A 15,162-nucleotide genomic window follows, 5' to 3' on the forward strand; every position below is an offset into this window, starting at 1 on the left:
TATCCAACTCTGATAATCCAACTCAGGACTCTCCAACTAAGAAAGGTTTGGTTTCAAGGTGCAATAGAGCTGCAAAGGTTCTTTGTTGTGTCTTTTTTTTTTTTCACAGTCTTATTTGTTTGAAACAATAAATTGTTCCTGTTCTTCCTCTTCATTGCAACCTTTCCATTCCTTCTTCAACCAGTAACAAATATTTGAATCACTGCAATTCTTTAATAATTTCTACCAAATTTGGGCCCAAAAGTGAAAGAGAAAGAAATGGGCTTAAATCAGTGTGATGAGTGGGGTGGAAGCAAGCCAGCAGGGACTTTGGGTGACCTTGCAGCTCAGGTGGACACCCACACCAGCTGTGCCCAAAATGGAAGGTTGGGCAGCTGGGATGTACAGTAACATCCTGAATTCTTCTATCTCTCAGCTACTCAGGCTTCATTATGTGTGTCCTGTGGCCGTTAGCCACATGGCAATTTTAGAAAGTCATCAGTAGAATCTGTGTCTTACTGCTGAGTATAAATCTGAATAGTTTTCTAAGCATGTGTAGAGGTACTTTCATAGTTAAAATATTTATCCAGAAAGAATGTCAGATAGTATTTTCTATGTACTTTGACAGGGTAGATGATACATCCTTCCTAAAATCCACCTATAACTTCCAATCTTACAGAAAGTTAAGTCAAATAGATAATAGATCTAATAGCAGCATGAAGTTATGTTTTCTTGATAAAGTAAAACAACTAGGATAATACTATGTCCTGGGCAACCTGCTCTAGGTGGCCCTGCTTGAGCCTTGTTGGACTAGACAGTCACCTGAAGTCCCTTCCCACTTCAACTGTTTCGTATTTCTGTGACTGGAAAAAGGTTCTGCTTTTAATGGATTTATCATTTTGGCATATATTTCTTTCTCTCTTCTTTTTTCATTCACACTTTTAATAACTTGCTTATTAAAACAATTAATAAAATTCAAATAACTCTCTGATATGTCTTTGCATAGGACCCAAAGAAATGGCTTGAAGCTATGACAGGGGCAGTTCAGGCTGGATGTCAGGAGAAAGTTCTTCACTGAGAGGGTGGTTGGGCACTGAAACAGGCTCCGCAGGGCAGTGGTCACAGAACCAGGCCTGCCAGTGTTCGAGAAGTGTTTGTACAATGCTCTCAGAGAGTTTGATTTTTTGGATGGTCCTCTGGGGACCCAGGAATTGGGCTTGATGACCCTTGTGGGTCCCTTACAAATCAGAATATTCTATGATTCTATGATATCTTCCTCAAGAAAATACTTGTCTTCTAGAGAAGCCAAGCTGAAATACCTATACAAGTGCATGCTGTTAAAAGTATGACTTATAGCCTCCATAACAGAAATATCACTGATTTAAGTACTGACTCCATTTTATTTTGATATTCTTATAATATTAGGCCAGCAACATTCCAATGGTAAGAACACTTAATAGTCACCTTGTTCCCATAATATAAGCCTTACTATTCTCTTGGGATAATAAATTTGAGGTGGAGTCTGTCGTGTAATGTCTATGGGTTCTCACTGTGACCTGCAAATACAAAGACAGAATCCATAAAATGTATAAATCACTGTTATGTTTATCTTCCAGTTAAGTGGGAATAATAAATGTGTGCATGAATACATTATTATTTTCCTTTGTTGAAATATGACCTTTGATCTTTGGTAACTACTCCCACATGCCCACCACAGTGCAATCATGTCACAGAGGATGGTGTAAAGTTTCTCCCTCCTACTATGATGCCTATAAAGCCCCTTATTTGCCTGCACAAATATTTTTTGCATGTTTCATAATTTGTTTTGGCATGCATTTTGAATATTTTTAGTAGTAATTTGACTCCTTGTCCTTATGCTTTAGGAACGTTTATTCAAAACTTGTTTAGGGTACCTCCAGCACACCAGCACAAGGAAAGGAAATAAAAAGCACTTTCTGCTACCCATGCCTTTCACAGGAGAGACTGCAGACTTCACCTGATATACCTCTGGGTAGGTAGACAGCAGATGATTGGAAAGGTTGAGATATAGGAAGGCAAAAGCATGTGACAGAAGGGGAAAAGTGGGGTAGTTCTTTTCTGAAGTGATGCAGAAACCAGCCAGGGGATCATGAATCTAGCCATGGAGTCATACTGTTTTTCCGGGGCTGATCCATTGCAATAGAGATGGCAGATAGTAAATGATACCACATGCACATATAAATTAAGAAAGTACTCCAGTGTACTCTAGACAGATTACTACACATCAAATTATTTAACCCTGTCCAGGGATAACTGATGGATGAGGGTAATCCCGAAAGTTTTTATACCAAGTCACTGTGCATGGTCCTCTGGTGTCCACCAGGTTCCTCGGCATCAACTCAGCTGAGCAGTCCTCAGGGCCTTACTGTGGTTACCTACGGTGTCGAGGCTTCTGTCCACTGTAGATTTATGGATATGTGACTGTCCAGCCCCACCAGATTAAGCTGGATTCACTTCCCAAACTCTTGTTTTTTCTCACAGCCTCAAAATCAAAGGCTGTGTAAATCACAGAATCACAGAATCGTAGGGATTGGAAGGGATCTCCAGAGATCATTGAGTCCAACCCCCTTGCCAAAGCAGGTTCCCTAGAGCAGGTTGCCCAGGTAGGCATCCAGACAGGTCTTGAATATTTCCAGAGAAGGAGACTCAACAACCTCCCCAGGCAGCCTGTTCCAGTGCTCCGTCACCCTCACTGTGAAGAAGTTCTTTCGCATGTTGGTGCGGAACTTCCTGTGATCCATTTTGTGGCCATTGCCCCTTGTTCTGTCCCCACAAACCGCTGAAAAGATGTTGGCCATATCCCTCTGTCTCCCACAATTCAGGTATTTACAAACATTGATAAGATCCCCCCTCAGTCTTCTTTTCTCAAGGCTGAACAGACCCAGGTCCTTCAGCCTTTCCTCATAGGGGAGATGATCCAGGCCCCGTATCATCTTTGTGGCCCTCTGCTGGACTCTTTCCAGGAGATCCCTGTCTTTTTTGTATCAGGGAGCCCAGAACAGGACACAGTACTCCAGGTGAAGCCTGACCATGGCAGAGTAGAGGGGGAGGATCACCTCCTTTGACCTGCTGGCCACGCTCCTTTTAATGCACGCCAGGACCCCATTGGCCTTCTTGGCCACCAGGGCACACAGCTGGCTCATGACCAACCTGTTGTAAATCATATTCCAAGGGGAAGCTTGATTTGGATCAAACAGGTATACTTTTCACGAGCATTCAAAACTCATCAATCCTTATCAAGAATAATAAATCTATACATATCCAGATAAACTAAACGGCCAGCTGCATGTGCTTTCATGTCTTGGCTGATTGCTAGGCAGTTGCATTTAGGTCCAAGATCCAGGAGATGTAAAAACACTTTCCCCTTTCTCTTTTATGGATGCTTCCCAAAACAAAGAGCCCAGTCTCATTTCAGCAGGAGATATTAAGTTCTCTTACCCTCAGCTACTGGTGAGACGCCATCAATACAGTCACTTTACAGTGACACTCCAGCATCAGTCTTCTTGGAAACCTCCCCCAGGTAAATGTATTGAATTTCCTTTGCTAGGGTACAAACTAGAGAAAAGTGAGTATCCCATTCAGAAGTCCAGTCATTAAAAGCATTCTTCTTTGGCTTCTGACAAATAAAAGCATTAGCATTAGCAGAATGTAAAGAAAAAAATATAATTTCCCCTGAGGAAAAGTATAGACAAAGGAGCCACACGTGAGCCTGGTAGTCATGTTGCCTGATGTGACTTTGGAAAACAATTAGACAGTCACAGTACTCAAGCACAAGAAGAATAGAATCATTTTATTTTATTTTATTTTAATTCCAAATGTATTGAATGCAAAAGATGATTTAATTTTAATGTAATTAACTTTTCTGGAGCTGGTGTATTGGAAGCACAGATTTATTCTAGTTCCAGTGGGAAAAAAAAAAAAAAAAAAAAACATTATGTCAGTTTTACTTAGAAAGACACTCCCTAATTTATCATACCATAACCAAATTAAGCTTGAGAACTACTAATCAGTAGGTTTCTATTATACAGCAAAGCATTAGCCTTAGCATGTACAATGCCTTCGGCATTCAACAGGGCATATACTGGAAATAAGAATTCCTTTGTCATTTGGCCAGGAAAGCAATTATCTTCATAGTTCATGGTTTGAATAATAATCAGTTAAAATAAGGTGTGTCATCTGCAGAAGCTCATGAAAACATTAACTTTCTGGTTCTTATTTACCAGCTTTAGCTCCTTAAATTCTTCCAAAGTTCCTGAAAACACTGTGTATTTATATAGCCCACAGTTTCTCTTTCTGAAGTGTTTCTTTTTTACCTCCTCTCCCCTCTGAAACACACAACTTTAAAAGAAAACTGGAAATTTCCAGTTACAGTTGAAGACTTCAGTCTACAGTATTTCTCCCATTCTGATCTTCTGTCTCTAATTTCATGTATGCACCTATGAACTACACATGTTCCAATGTTTTCACATGAGATCTGCTCCTTGCTCCTATTTCCATACTAGTTTGACAGATATTTCAGGTCATATCTCTGAGCCAGGCATGGCAGTGAGCTCTAGCTCACCTTAGGGTACCCTCAGGAGGCACTGTGTCCCTGGGAAGTTCTCTGCAGCCTCTTCCTCTCCCTGCTTTCCCTTTTTGCAGAGGAAGGAATGATTTATGTGCTGTGTACAACAACAGTAGCAAATTGTGTCATCTTGTTTTGCTGTTTTATATGCTGTTTATTTAGAGTTATTTACACTAAATAATATATAGGCTATTATAAACACTACTTATTTAGCATTTACTTTATCCACACCCATCCAAATGGAGTTACCAGGCATGCAATTTATTGTAGTCCACATGTATTAGAGCCCAAGGTCAGGAAAGTTATATCTAACCTCCTTACTTAACATATGTTACAGATTAGTCTAGCCTTTTACTACTGGATATTTGAAAAAAAAAAAAGAAAAAAGTATCACTAAAGGTAGGATACCAAGTCACAGATACTACTTCTACACATGTATATTTTTCAGTGACTTGGTTTTACTGAACAGAAAAGAGCTAATAATTAATGTAGAATACCTAATAGTCTGTGATTAATTTTCAGACCACCATCCATATGAAGTCTCATAACACTTTGCATTTTAGCTAATGGAGATTGCAGGTTGTCATCAAAATCTATATTAACAGCTCAGTTGATAGGAGACCTCCTAATCCTTCTCGTTAAAACCATCTTAAGCATTGCATCTTTCACAAATCTTACATCACGTGCAAAACCCAAATACTTAAAATCAAGTAAATGATATCAAAAACAAGTATTTAAAGTATTTAAAGTTCTTATTTATTTCAGATAACATTATTTCTCTATCTATGACAAGACTCTGTTTGATCAGATGAACCCTTGGTCTGATGGTTCAAGCCACTCTCCTGCATCTGTTCCTCAGATTCCAGGTAACTCCTTTCTTCTCCAAGCTGATGTCACTTTAAACAGTTGTTTTGACAAAATGATGAAGAATCTTTTTGAACTTATTGTTTTCTGTAGAATTTCAAGAAAACTGTACTCTTGCAGAAAATCCATCTGTAGCATAGTGAGGAAAGCATATACATAAAAACTGAAGGAAAATTAAATTAATAGGGCTATTATTATTTGAATTATTTTTATATCATATTGTTGAACTGAAAAAGTAACATAAAGATAGATTAGTCTTCTAAATAATTACGGAAAGTGCCATCCAAAAGGTAGTAACATAATATTTTCCCAATTGCATAGTGCATAGATCTCAAGCTTTGGAAACTGAGGAAGAAATGAATTAATCACTGAAAAGGCAGGAAGAGTTCTTTGTGACCTTATTATCTGGTACAAATAGCCAAGATCATGCACTAGCTGAACAAAGGGGAAAATCACACCTGGAATCAGAATTGGCTTTAAAAGTGTTACTTATTTTATTTCAACTTTATTTTCACTCTCTTAAAAAAAAAAAAAAATATATATATATATATATATATAATCATACAAAGCTTTCTTATGGGTATCAAAAGTATTAAGCACATTGGTATTCCAGCACAGATTCTATCTTCCCAAATGGCTGAATAATCCTGTAAAGCCACAAAACACAGAAACAGTTTCTGTTTTCCTATTCATGGGTGCTATAACCACCTAATAAAGTTAAGTGGCTAAATATTGTTTTTACTGAGAGGGAGAGGATACTTCCTTGCCTAAAGAGGAAGCCAGTCTTTGGTGGCCTGTAGCCATACCAGAGCATCCTGTCCAGTGACCCAGTCAACCTGTCTCTGTGTAGGGATAGCCCTTAATAACCAGACACAATTTTTTATGGCAGGTGTAGTTTAGTGGACTAAACACAGCATTAAAAGTCCAGCCTTCCTGATCCTAATAAGAGCTCATGTAATTGCTCATATATATTTCTCTTTCCTGTAATAAAGTATCTGCATCATGAAACAGGCATAATGACACCTTCCTTAAACACATATTTAATTGATTTGTTGATGTTTGCAATGCTATTGGAGGATGAAAAGTTCTTCAGATGTCCTCTTGTGTGAAATCATTACTCATTCCTGATTCAGACTGAAATTGTATTATCTTCCAGGAGAATTTTCACTAAGAATTTCATATTGTGTTGCTAAATTCAAATATTCATTCAAATTGACTGGTTAGATTTTTTTATATCTTGAAAACACTATGTGACAGATGCTGTTACTTTCCAGTACTGCGAAGTGATTTCTAACAGGTAGATATACAAACACCAGAGCAGAGAAAAGAAAAATGTCAGTATTTCAAATGAGAGCAGAGGCAGGCAGAACCAGTATCCGCATAATTTCTACTGCTAGAAAAAAATAATGTATTTAAATTTATTATTGAAAACTATTTTAATAAATGGGCTGCTACTACTGAGAAATAAGCTTAGTGTTTTCTACCAAGTTCTTGCTCAAATAATTGAGTAAAGATCCTGAATGGTCCAGCTGTACAATTAAATATATATACATATATCCAGAAGAAAACGTTGAATTGATTCAGAGCACTGTAACAAGAAACAGGATTGTCCCTGATACTTCAGCTTTAAGTTGCTGCCCATTACAGAGTTTTTGTCTCTGTAAAAGTGCTATTATTTTTGTTTCCTAATCTTCCTTGTAACTATGACAAGGATAGATGTTTACAATAAATATTTTTTTTCTTTTTTTGATGGACTGGAGCAGTCTTGATTGTGGTTGGTGACTCATAAACAAAACAAGGTAATTCTCTCTTTAAAAAAGGTCTCTAAAAGACATAGTTTTTAAGCTATGGTGATAGCTGGTGCATTCCTAAATGAATTACCTTATATTATTGTAAGCAGTGTAATGTTTCACATATTGTGGTCATGTTCAGAAAAAATGTTTTTTAGTAGGTTTGCCCTTCATAAAGTTAAAAGTTTCAGCAGTGTCTACAATATTGTGCTTTTTGCCTGTTCACTGAAATTGGCTTTAAATAGAGCTCAATGTAAGCTAAGGTCTTGGAAACTCCTGTCTGCTTCTGGTAGAGAAAACTACATTCACATGTAACTGCAGTTGGTCAAATATCTCATAAAACTGGTGAAATTGTTTTGGGTGCTGCAGTGTGTCATACAAAATAGCTCAGCTTAGGTAGTGTCTTCTCTAAAATGTCTACAAGCCAAAAGATAAACCTGCTAGACAACTTTCTAAGGTGGGGACTTTTTGTGAATAATTAGCCCTGAGCAATGAAACTCGGGAGCCACACCTGGGCTGAATCTTTGATCTGTCTTTATACAGCTAGAACCACATTATAGAGTTTATGTATTATCCTGATGTTGCAGGCGATAAAATCCTTACTCTTGCATCCACACTGCAAAATATATATGTGTGTGTCTTATGTGTGTATGTGCATGCCTGTATCTCTCACATATATATATATGTATATATATGGTAACAGTGGATACTAAGGCTCCCTATTCAATGTAATGTTTCTTCATTGTTCATTCTGGTGTGGTTTAATCACTTATATGATTTGTTATTTTTTCTTTCTTTCATGTAAAAGATGAAACTCAATGACACATTCTTTCTTGATAGCATCAGTTTGAAGAACAATATGTACAATAATCAGCGTGCTGACAGGGAAGGATCTGCACCTGACCTATTTAGCAGCTACACTTATCAAAGACTGTAAAATGAAATAAATTAATCATTTATAATTTATATATATATATATATAAATGCCATCCTTTGTTTTTAGACAGGTTTTATTAAATAAGAGAAAGGATCAGGTATTCTCATGCATCTGATCAAGCTATGTATGGTCTTTACTGGACACTCTACATGAAATGTGAGCTGAATGATAATCAGTTTCTCCTCTGTTTTAATCCTTGATGCACTTCCAGCTCTATCTGTGGCCTTGGGCAAATCCCTGAGCTCCTCTGTCTATCTTATACATGCAATAAGAATTATAATAATATGGAATTAATTGGTTATGTGTTTTCCATTTTGAAGACTATTAACCTGATTCTTCTCTTGTTTACACCGATGTAATATCTCAGTTGAATGAATTTGTGGCTGTACAAATTAGAGAAATTCAAGCCCAGCTTCTACCATCGTACTTCATGCTTCAGTAGCTTTCTTATATAATTAAGTTCTGCAAATACACTGAGGAAACACTAATGTTACAAAAATTGTCAAGAATAAAATACTTTGCTTCTTCCCTGTCTGTCTTGGGACCGGTGCTTTTCAATATCTTCATCAATGACATAGATGATGGGATTGAGTGCACCCTCAGATGACACCAAGCTGAGTAGCGCAGTTGACACCAAAGAAGGAAGATATGCCATTCAAAGGGACCTGGACTGGCTGGAGAAGTGGGCCCATGTGAACCTCATGAGGTTCAACAAGTCCAAATGCAAGGCGCTACAGCTGAGTCAGGGCAATCCCAAACATGAGCACAGACTGGGAGAATTACTCATTGAGAGCAGTCCCGCAGAGAAGGACTTGGGGGTTCTGGTGGATGAAAGGCTTGACATCAGCCAGCAGTGTGTGCTTGCAGCCCAGAAGGCCAACTGCATCCTGGGCTGCATCAAAAGAGGAGTGGCCAGAAGGTCAAGGGAGGTGATTGTGCCCCTCTGCTCTGCCTTTATGAGGTCCCACCTGGAATACTGCATCCAGGATTGGGACTCCCAGCACAAGAAGGATGTGGACCTGTTAGAGCAGGTCCAGAGGAGGTCCACAGAAATGTTCAGAGGGCTCCTATGAAGAAAGACAGAAAGAGCTGGGGATGTTCAGCCTGGAGAAGAGAAGGCTCCGGGGAGACCTCATTGCAGCCCTTCAATACTTAAAGGGGTCTTATAAAAAGGATGGAGAAGGACTCTTTACTTGGGTAGATAATGATAGGGCAATGGGGGGATGGTCTTAAACTAAAAGGGGATAGATTTAGATTAGACATTAGGGGAAAATTCTTCACTGTAAGGGTAGTAAAGCACTGGAACATGTTGCCAAGAGAGGTTGTGGATGCCCCATCCCTGAAGGTGTTCAAGGCCAGGCTGGATGGAGCCTTGGCCAACCTGATCTAGTGGGTGGCATCCTTGCTTATGGCAGGGGGGTTAGAACTTGATGATCTTTAAGGTCCCTTCCAACCCAAGCCATTCTATGATTCTATGACTTTATCACTACTTCTATTGAAAACAAAATAGAATAAAATTGGATGTTAAGTATGTATTAAAGCTCTAGGAAAATTAGAAAAGTTATTCTTATACAAAATTACTAGAAACTCACCCACTTAACTCAGAAGTTCACCAGACCATTCTGCATTCAGCTAATAAAATAAGCCTACTTCAGTGGAAACACATTGTTGTAAATACTAACTTTTTGCTCTCTGTAGTTTTTTAGTGTACCTGTGCACCTGTATGGCTGGGCTGTTGAACTTGCTTCAGTCACACTCCTCACGTGAATATTCACCTTTACTGAACTGATGCTGCAGGTGCCTCTGAGAAGTAACCACCTGAGTATGTGGATAAATTATCAGGCAAGTATCTGTGAGCTGTAGTTCTTTCACCTCTTTTAGATTGTTTAAGCAGTCAGGCTAACTTGCACACTCAAATAGAAATTCAAGATGAGGAAACTTTAATTTCATTTTGCTTTCACTACTGGAATATTCAAAGAAGAAGTTTTAAACATTCTGGCATTCTTTTGAAATTAAACCAAAAATAAAATGTTTTTGAGCTACAATAATTTAGAATAATAAATAGCACTGCCCTTCTATATTACTCAGGAATTTCTTATACTTCTATCTCACTATAAATTATGAATATTCACATAGTACTCTTTACTTAAGCTTTTATGAAGCCATATCATATTCACAGTGTGGTTTATTCTCTAACATCAGGTCTAGGGAATTCCATAATAGGACTGGACTAAATATCTAAAAAGGAATAATAAAAATAATAATAATAATAATAATAAAACATTAAATTTCACTGTTGTTTGATCATTTTTAAGTAAACTAAGCAGTGTTGTCCATTTTTATCTCAAAAATCCTCCACATTTCCAAGGACAAAAACTGATCTTCTGATCCTGTTGATGCCTGAATAGAAGACCTTCCTTATTTTCAAGCTGGAGAACATGGTAAACTCTTCTCCTTGCACCTCTGCTCAGCAGTGATGGCTCCACCACACTGCATCCCAGGTGTGGTCCTGCCCAAGGAGTAGCGGGGCCAACCTGGGATGCCCCTGGTGGGGGGCAACCCCAAGTCCCCCTGCAGAAATGGCACACAGGAGTAGCACCTGCGGCTTTGCAGCTCCAGCAGTGTAATGCTTGCACTCTGCCATTGCCTGGGCTTGTTGTCAGGACTTGGACTCACAACTGATTCTCTGAAAATGTCCAACAAATTTCGCATCTGAGTGAGGTTTCAGTCAAAACCTCAAGTAGCATTTGTTAACATAAGTGCTGTGGTTTCAAATTCAGGCTGAGAAAACAAACACTTATTGGGCAATAATTTTAAGAGACTTGTAGGAGAATGTGGTTTTATTTGGCTACATGCTGCCTCTCAGTCTAAGATGTATAGAGTAACGTGTTCAGTGCGTGGTTTCTTTTTAAGACCTACAAAAAATGCTTTCAGTCAACTGTTACAGTGCTAAAATAATCCACTTCAGTTAGCATTTTAGGTTGGGATTCATGTATTCAAGAGCTCTAAAAATTTTGCTAACAGGGCTGGTGGCCATGGAAATGGAGGACTGGCTGATCTGTCCAAGGTATAGCTCAGAGCTAGGGTGCTGCCTGTCTCCTCATTAGCCTTGTTTCCAATCACAACAAACAACTTCTTTTTACTCTTTTTTTTTTTTTTTTAGAAAAAAAAAAAGTCTCTTGTTTATCCTGTGGGTATGGAGTGCTTCCCCATACATCAAGAATGGTTTTTAAAAGCTGTGACTACTCTCTTTATTTTTTTTTTTTTCTTTCTTCCTCATTTGCCCCATTCTGTTAAATCTCCGTCCTATACAGCTAGGCATTAGTACGGCACATGCTCCAGCAAGAGCCCTGAATGAAACACAGTTTACACATACGTACAGGCTGGAGAATGATGGTGCCCGTCAGCAAAAAAAAAAAAAAAAAAAAAAAAAATCCCAGTGGGAAAAAATGAGAAACCTCCACCATCAGAGCAGATGAACAAGACAGTAGAACATGCACAAATTTCTTCCCCCTCAGATTTCTCACAGAGTCAGCAAGATCAGGCCAGCATTTGGCCGTTGTAATTCGCGGTTGAGTGCATTAAGTGAGGCTGACATCGGTTTTGGTGTAAGTTAACATGCCGGGCTGTGGCCTACCGTGCTTGAGGAACTGGTTCACGCTCACAGTGGTGAGCTGCCTGCCACGAGCAGTGAGGTGGGGCCAGCCACCCTAGTGCCGGCTTTCTAAAATGTCTCCACACTTATTTTAGTGTGCCTCACACTTATTTAGCGCTTCCAGAACTGGCTAAAACTAGAAAGCACAACAGGACTGAGAAAATACAGGAAGAGGAGATTAGGCTTTCCGATCTCAGAGTAAACTTTACTTTTCATTCTAAACAGAATGGAACTAGTTAAACAAGCAAAGCTGTTGTTTTGTCCCAGCCGGTTTGCCTGTCTGCAGGATTCCCTGTCGAGGTGTGGCTGTAGGCAGCGTGCTGTGGTTAACTAGGCCACACGCTTCACGGCCCCGCTGTATGTGCTCAGCCTGGCTGCATGCTGTGGTCACTTCACAAAAGCACAGAGAGACAATCCCCAGGCCACACTTGAGGTTGCAGACGTGGGCTTCTCAGCATTCAGAGAGGCTCAGATTTCAGCCCTGTGCTGTTGGAAACAGATTAGGCATGCCAGGGATGAAATATTTTAGCATCGTGCCATGTTTGGTTTCCTTATGTGGTTATACCCTTCAGACGTTAAATACAGTATGCTCTTCACCTAGGTTACTTGAAAGAAAAAAATATTTTTTGTTTGGTTTGTTGGAAAGCATGTATTTTGTACATGGATTTTGTATGCCAGTGTACAAAAGAAATGCAATATATATGCAATATATATGTGTATAAATATTAAAATCACTATTATTATTTTAAGTGTAAGGATTCCTATCAAATGTCCATTAGAAAAAATAAAATTAAAAATCTTTATCTATTACTAAGCATGAATGATTTCCTCCAGCAATATATCTAAGTCTTTTTGGTACTGAACAGAAATCCTTTCTTCCAGAAATATTTCTTTGTAATCAGAAGAACAAACGGCAATAATGTTTTATTGGGTCATTTAGCTCTGATAAAGGAGGACCCCACCCACCCCATTCCTCAGGGTAGACTCAGCCTCCGTGCTTTTCTTCACCAGGGAGGCACGCAGACCCATAGCAGCTCCTAGTAGTACTGGGCTTGTCCCAGCCCACTGGAACACCTGGGCAGGGCTCAGGGCACATTACACCTGCACTGTGTCCTCAGGCGTCATCAGTCAAGTGAGGACTGCAGCCCTGCGTCAGACGTGCAGCGGGTTGGACGTTTGGGGTGACAGCTAGGGAAAAACAGTGCTCAGCAAAAACACACCAGCAGGTTGCTTCCCTCATCAGCATGATGCCAGCTTGGGCAAAAATGGAAATTCACAGGAATAATTATGAAAGCCTCTAGTTACTGCTGATGTGATGAGTAATATAGAGAAGGTGATCATATCCTTTTGGCCAGCATGTGAAATTTCTACAAATGCTAAATTGATAACATTGTGACTTTTTTTACGGCCTTTTGGATTGTGCATGTAATGCACTAATGTGTAGTGTTTTAGTCTTTATTTTTTGCCTTGATATATGTAATGTGAAAGCCCATCAGATTCTTTGGGTTTTTCTTCTTCCAAAGCGAATGGAGTGTGTGTTCAATTTATTGTCGATAACAAAAACAGTTGACAAAAACCTATTCTCTTTCTCTTTCTAGATAGGTAATGAACTGAAAAACAAGTTCACAATTGCTGTCCTTTGTGCAGCCTTTACATTGCTTTGTACATTGTTTTATGGTGTGGTTAATACTAATATTTGATAATTTGGAGTAGATAGTTCTTCTTTGATCTATATTACCATTTCAAGTCTTTTTGTTGTTGTTGTATGAGACTGTATTTGCTTCAGAAAACTTGTCAGCTTCTTTCTATTTAACATACATCTACTGCCTGGTATTGAAAAGATAAACATGTTTGTAAAAAATTGATTTTAGTGTTTATCTGGTTACCACCCAATACTATCTCAGTCCTTATCTATTGTTTGTTTATTTTTTGTCAGTCTTTAATTGTAGTTGTTTCTTGTCTCACTCTCATGGGGCAGCTCTGAGGCTCAGGATGCTCTCTCTTTCAGCTCCAATCATACTATTCAACAAAAGATTTTACTCCAAGTGTTGCAGGGCATTCTCTATAATCTGAAGCAAAAATGGCTGATGTCACAAACATGATTAAAGAAGACTCTCAAGATATGACTGATCTTAGGAGATAATAAACTGTCAAAATATTATATCACGAATTTAGAATTCCATTTAATTATGGAAAAAAAAATGTTTAATTTCTACCTAAGAAGACACTCTCAGGAAAGAGTTAATTACCGCTAAGTCTTCAGTAACACAATTTACATGAGAAATATTAGCTATTTTTCTCTTTATTATAATTAGTCACCTTTATGCATAATAAACAATTTTGAGCCAAGCAGGACACTATCATTCACACCTACTATATAAGTATGATCACGTAATATGTCATGTTCTGTATTAGTCATTTAGACAGGAAATTCTTTGGAAAATAAAAAGAAAGATGTCTCCAGAACAATTTAACTCCACGTGCAGTCCTTCAAAATGTTTTGATCGACAGGCAAGTACTGCAGCCTTTATTCAGTCAAAATGACCATCAAAATTAAACACTCTAGCTTCTGTAGTCATTTTTCCCTGTGGAAAGCAAGCAGAAAATAATTGTTGTCATAAAGACATATATAATAATATATAAATATATAATTGCTACTTCTCACTTTATAAATGATTATAAAAGGAAAGATGTGGTAGAGAGTAATGAAATAGATAGTAACTACTTAATGGCACCTCCTGTGAACAACTGTAAGCACAGTGGGCCTTGTTTACTCATCAATTACACCTTTTTACATCTGCATAATACTATTGATTTTTTTGATTTTTTTTTTTGAAACAGCTCTTGATAATGAAGTGAATTGAGAAACAAGCCGACTCACTGTTCTTGAAAAATATTGATATGCATAATGAAACACTTTGGATTGCATATCAATTAAGTAGAGAGTAACCAGTCAAGACTATTTTTCTGGCATTTTCTTGGACTGCTTTATTCAGTCAAAGCTAAGCAACAGGTAGTATCTTGGTCTCGACTTAAAGTGTGTATGCCATAAGGTTATGCAAAATCTCTGCAGTTCTCTAGAACTTGATGATACACTTCATAATTTACCATATTTACAACATATAAAACCACATCAAACCTAATGAAGACAACTTACCCTTGTCCCTGCTTATGTTTTTCTGATGTGTGTATCATTTTACTGATAACAATTCCCTCAAAGATCATATAAAATACAACTCAGATCTGAAACACTCAATTGCCCTTTGTGCAGTAAAATGAGATCCAGGAGGAATGATCTAGCAAAGCAAATCTACCTCCAGCCAGTTTTGCCCAC

The 15,162-nt window shown here is 38.3% G+C and overlaps 1 non-coding gene across 1 annotated transcript; it reads right to left on the reverse strand.

The window, feature by feature from the left end:
* Positions 1-406: 406 nt before the first annotated feature.
* Positions 407-486, reverse strand: LOC118251304 (small nucleolar RNA SNORD66). The gene has a single exon (XR_004779749.1). It is a non-coding gene; the product is annotated as a small nucleolar RNA SNORD66 (small nucleolar RNA).
* Between the last annotated feature and the right edge of the window lie 14,676 nt (positions 487-15,162).

This window comes from Cygnus atratus, chromosome 2 (genome assembly GCF_013377495.2).
Source record: "Cygnus atratus isolate AKBS03 ecotype Queensland, Australia chromosome 2, CAtr_DNAZoo_HiC_assembly, whole genome shotgun sequence".
Taxonomy (NCBI): Eukaryota; Metazoa; Chordata; class Aves; order Anseriformes; family Anatidae; genus Cygnus; species Cygnus atratus.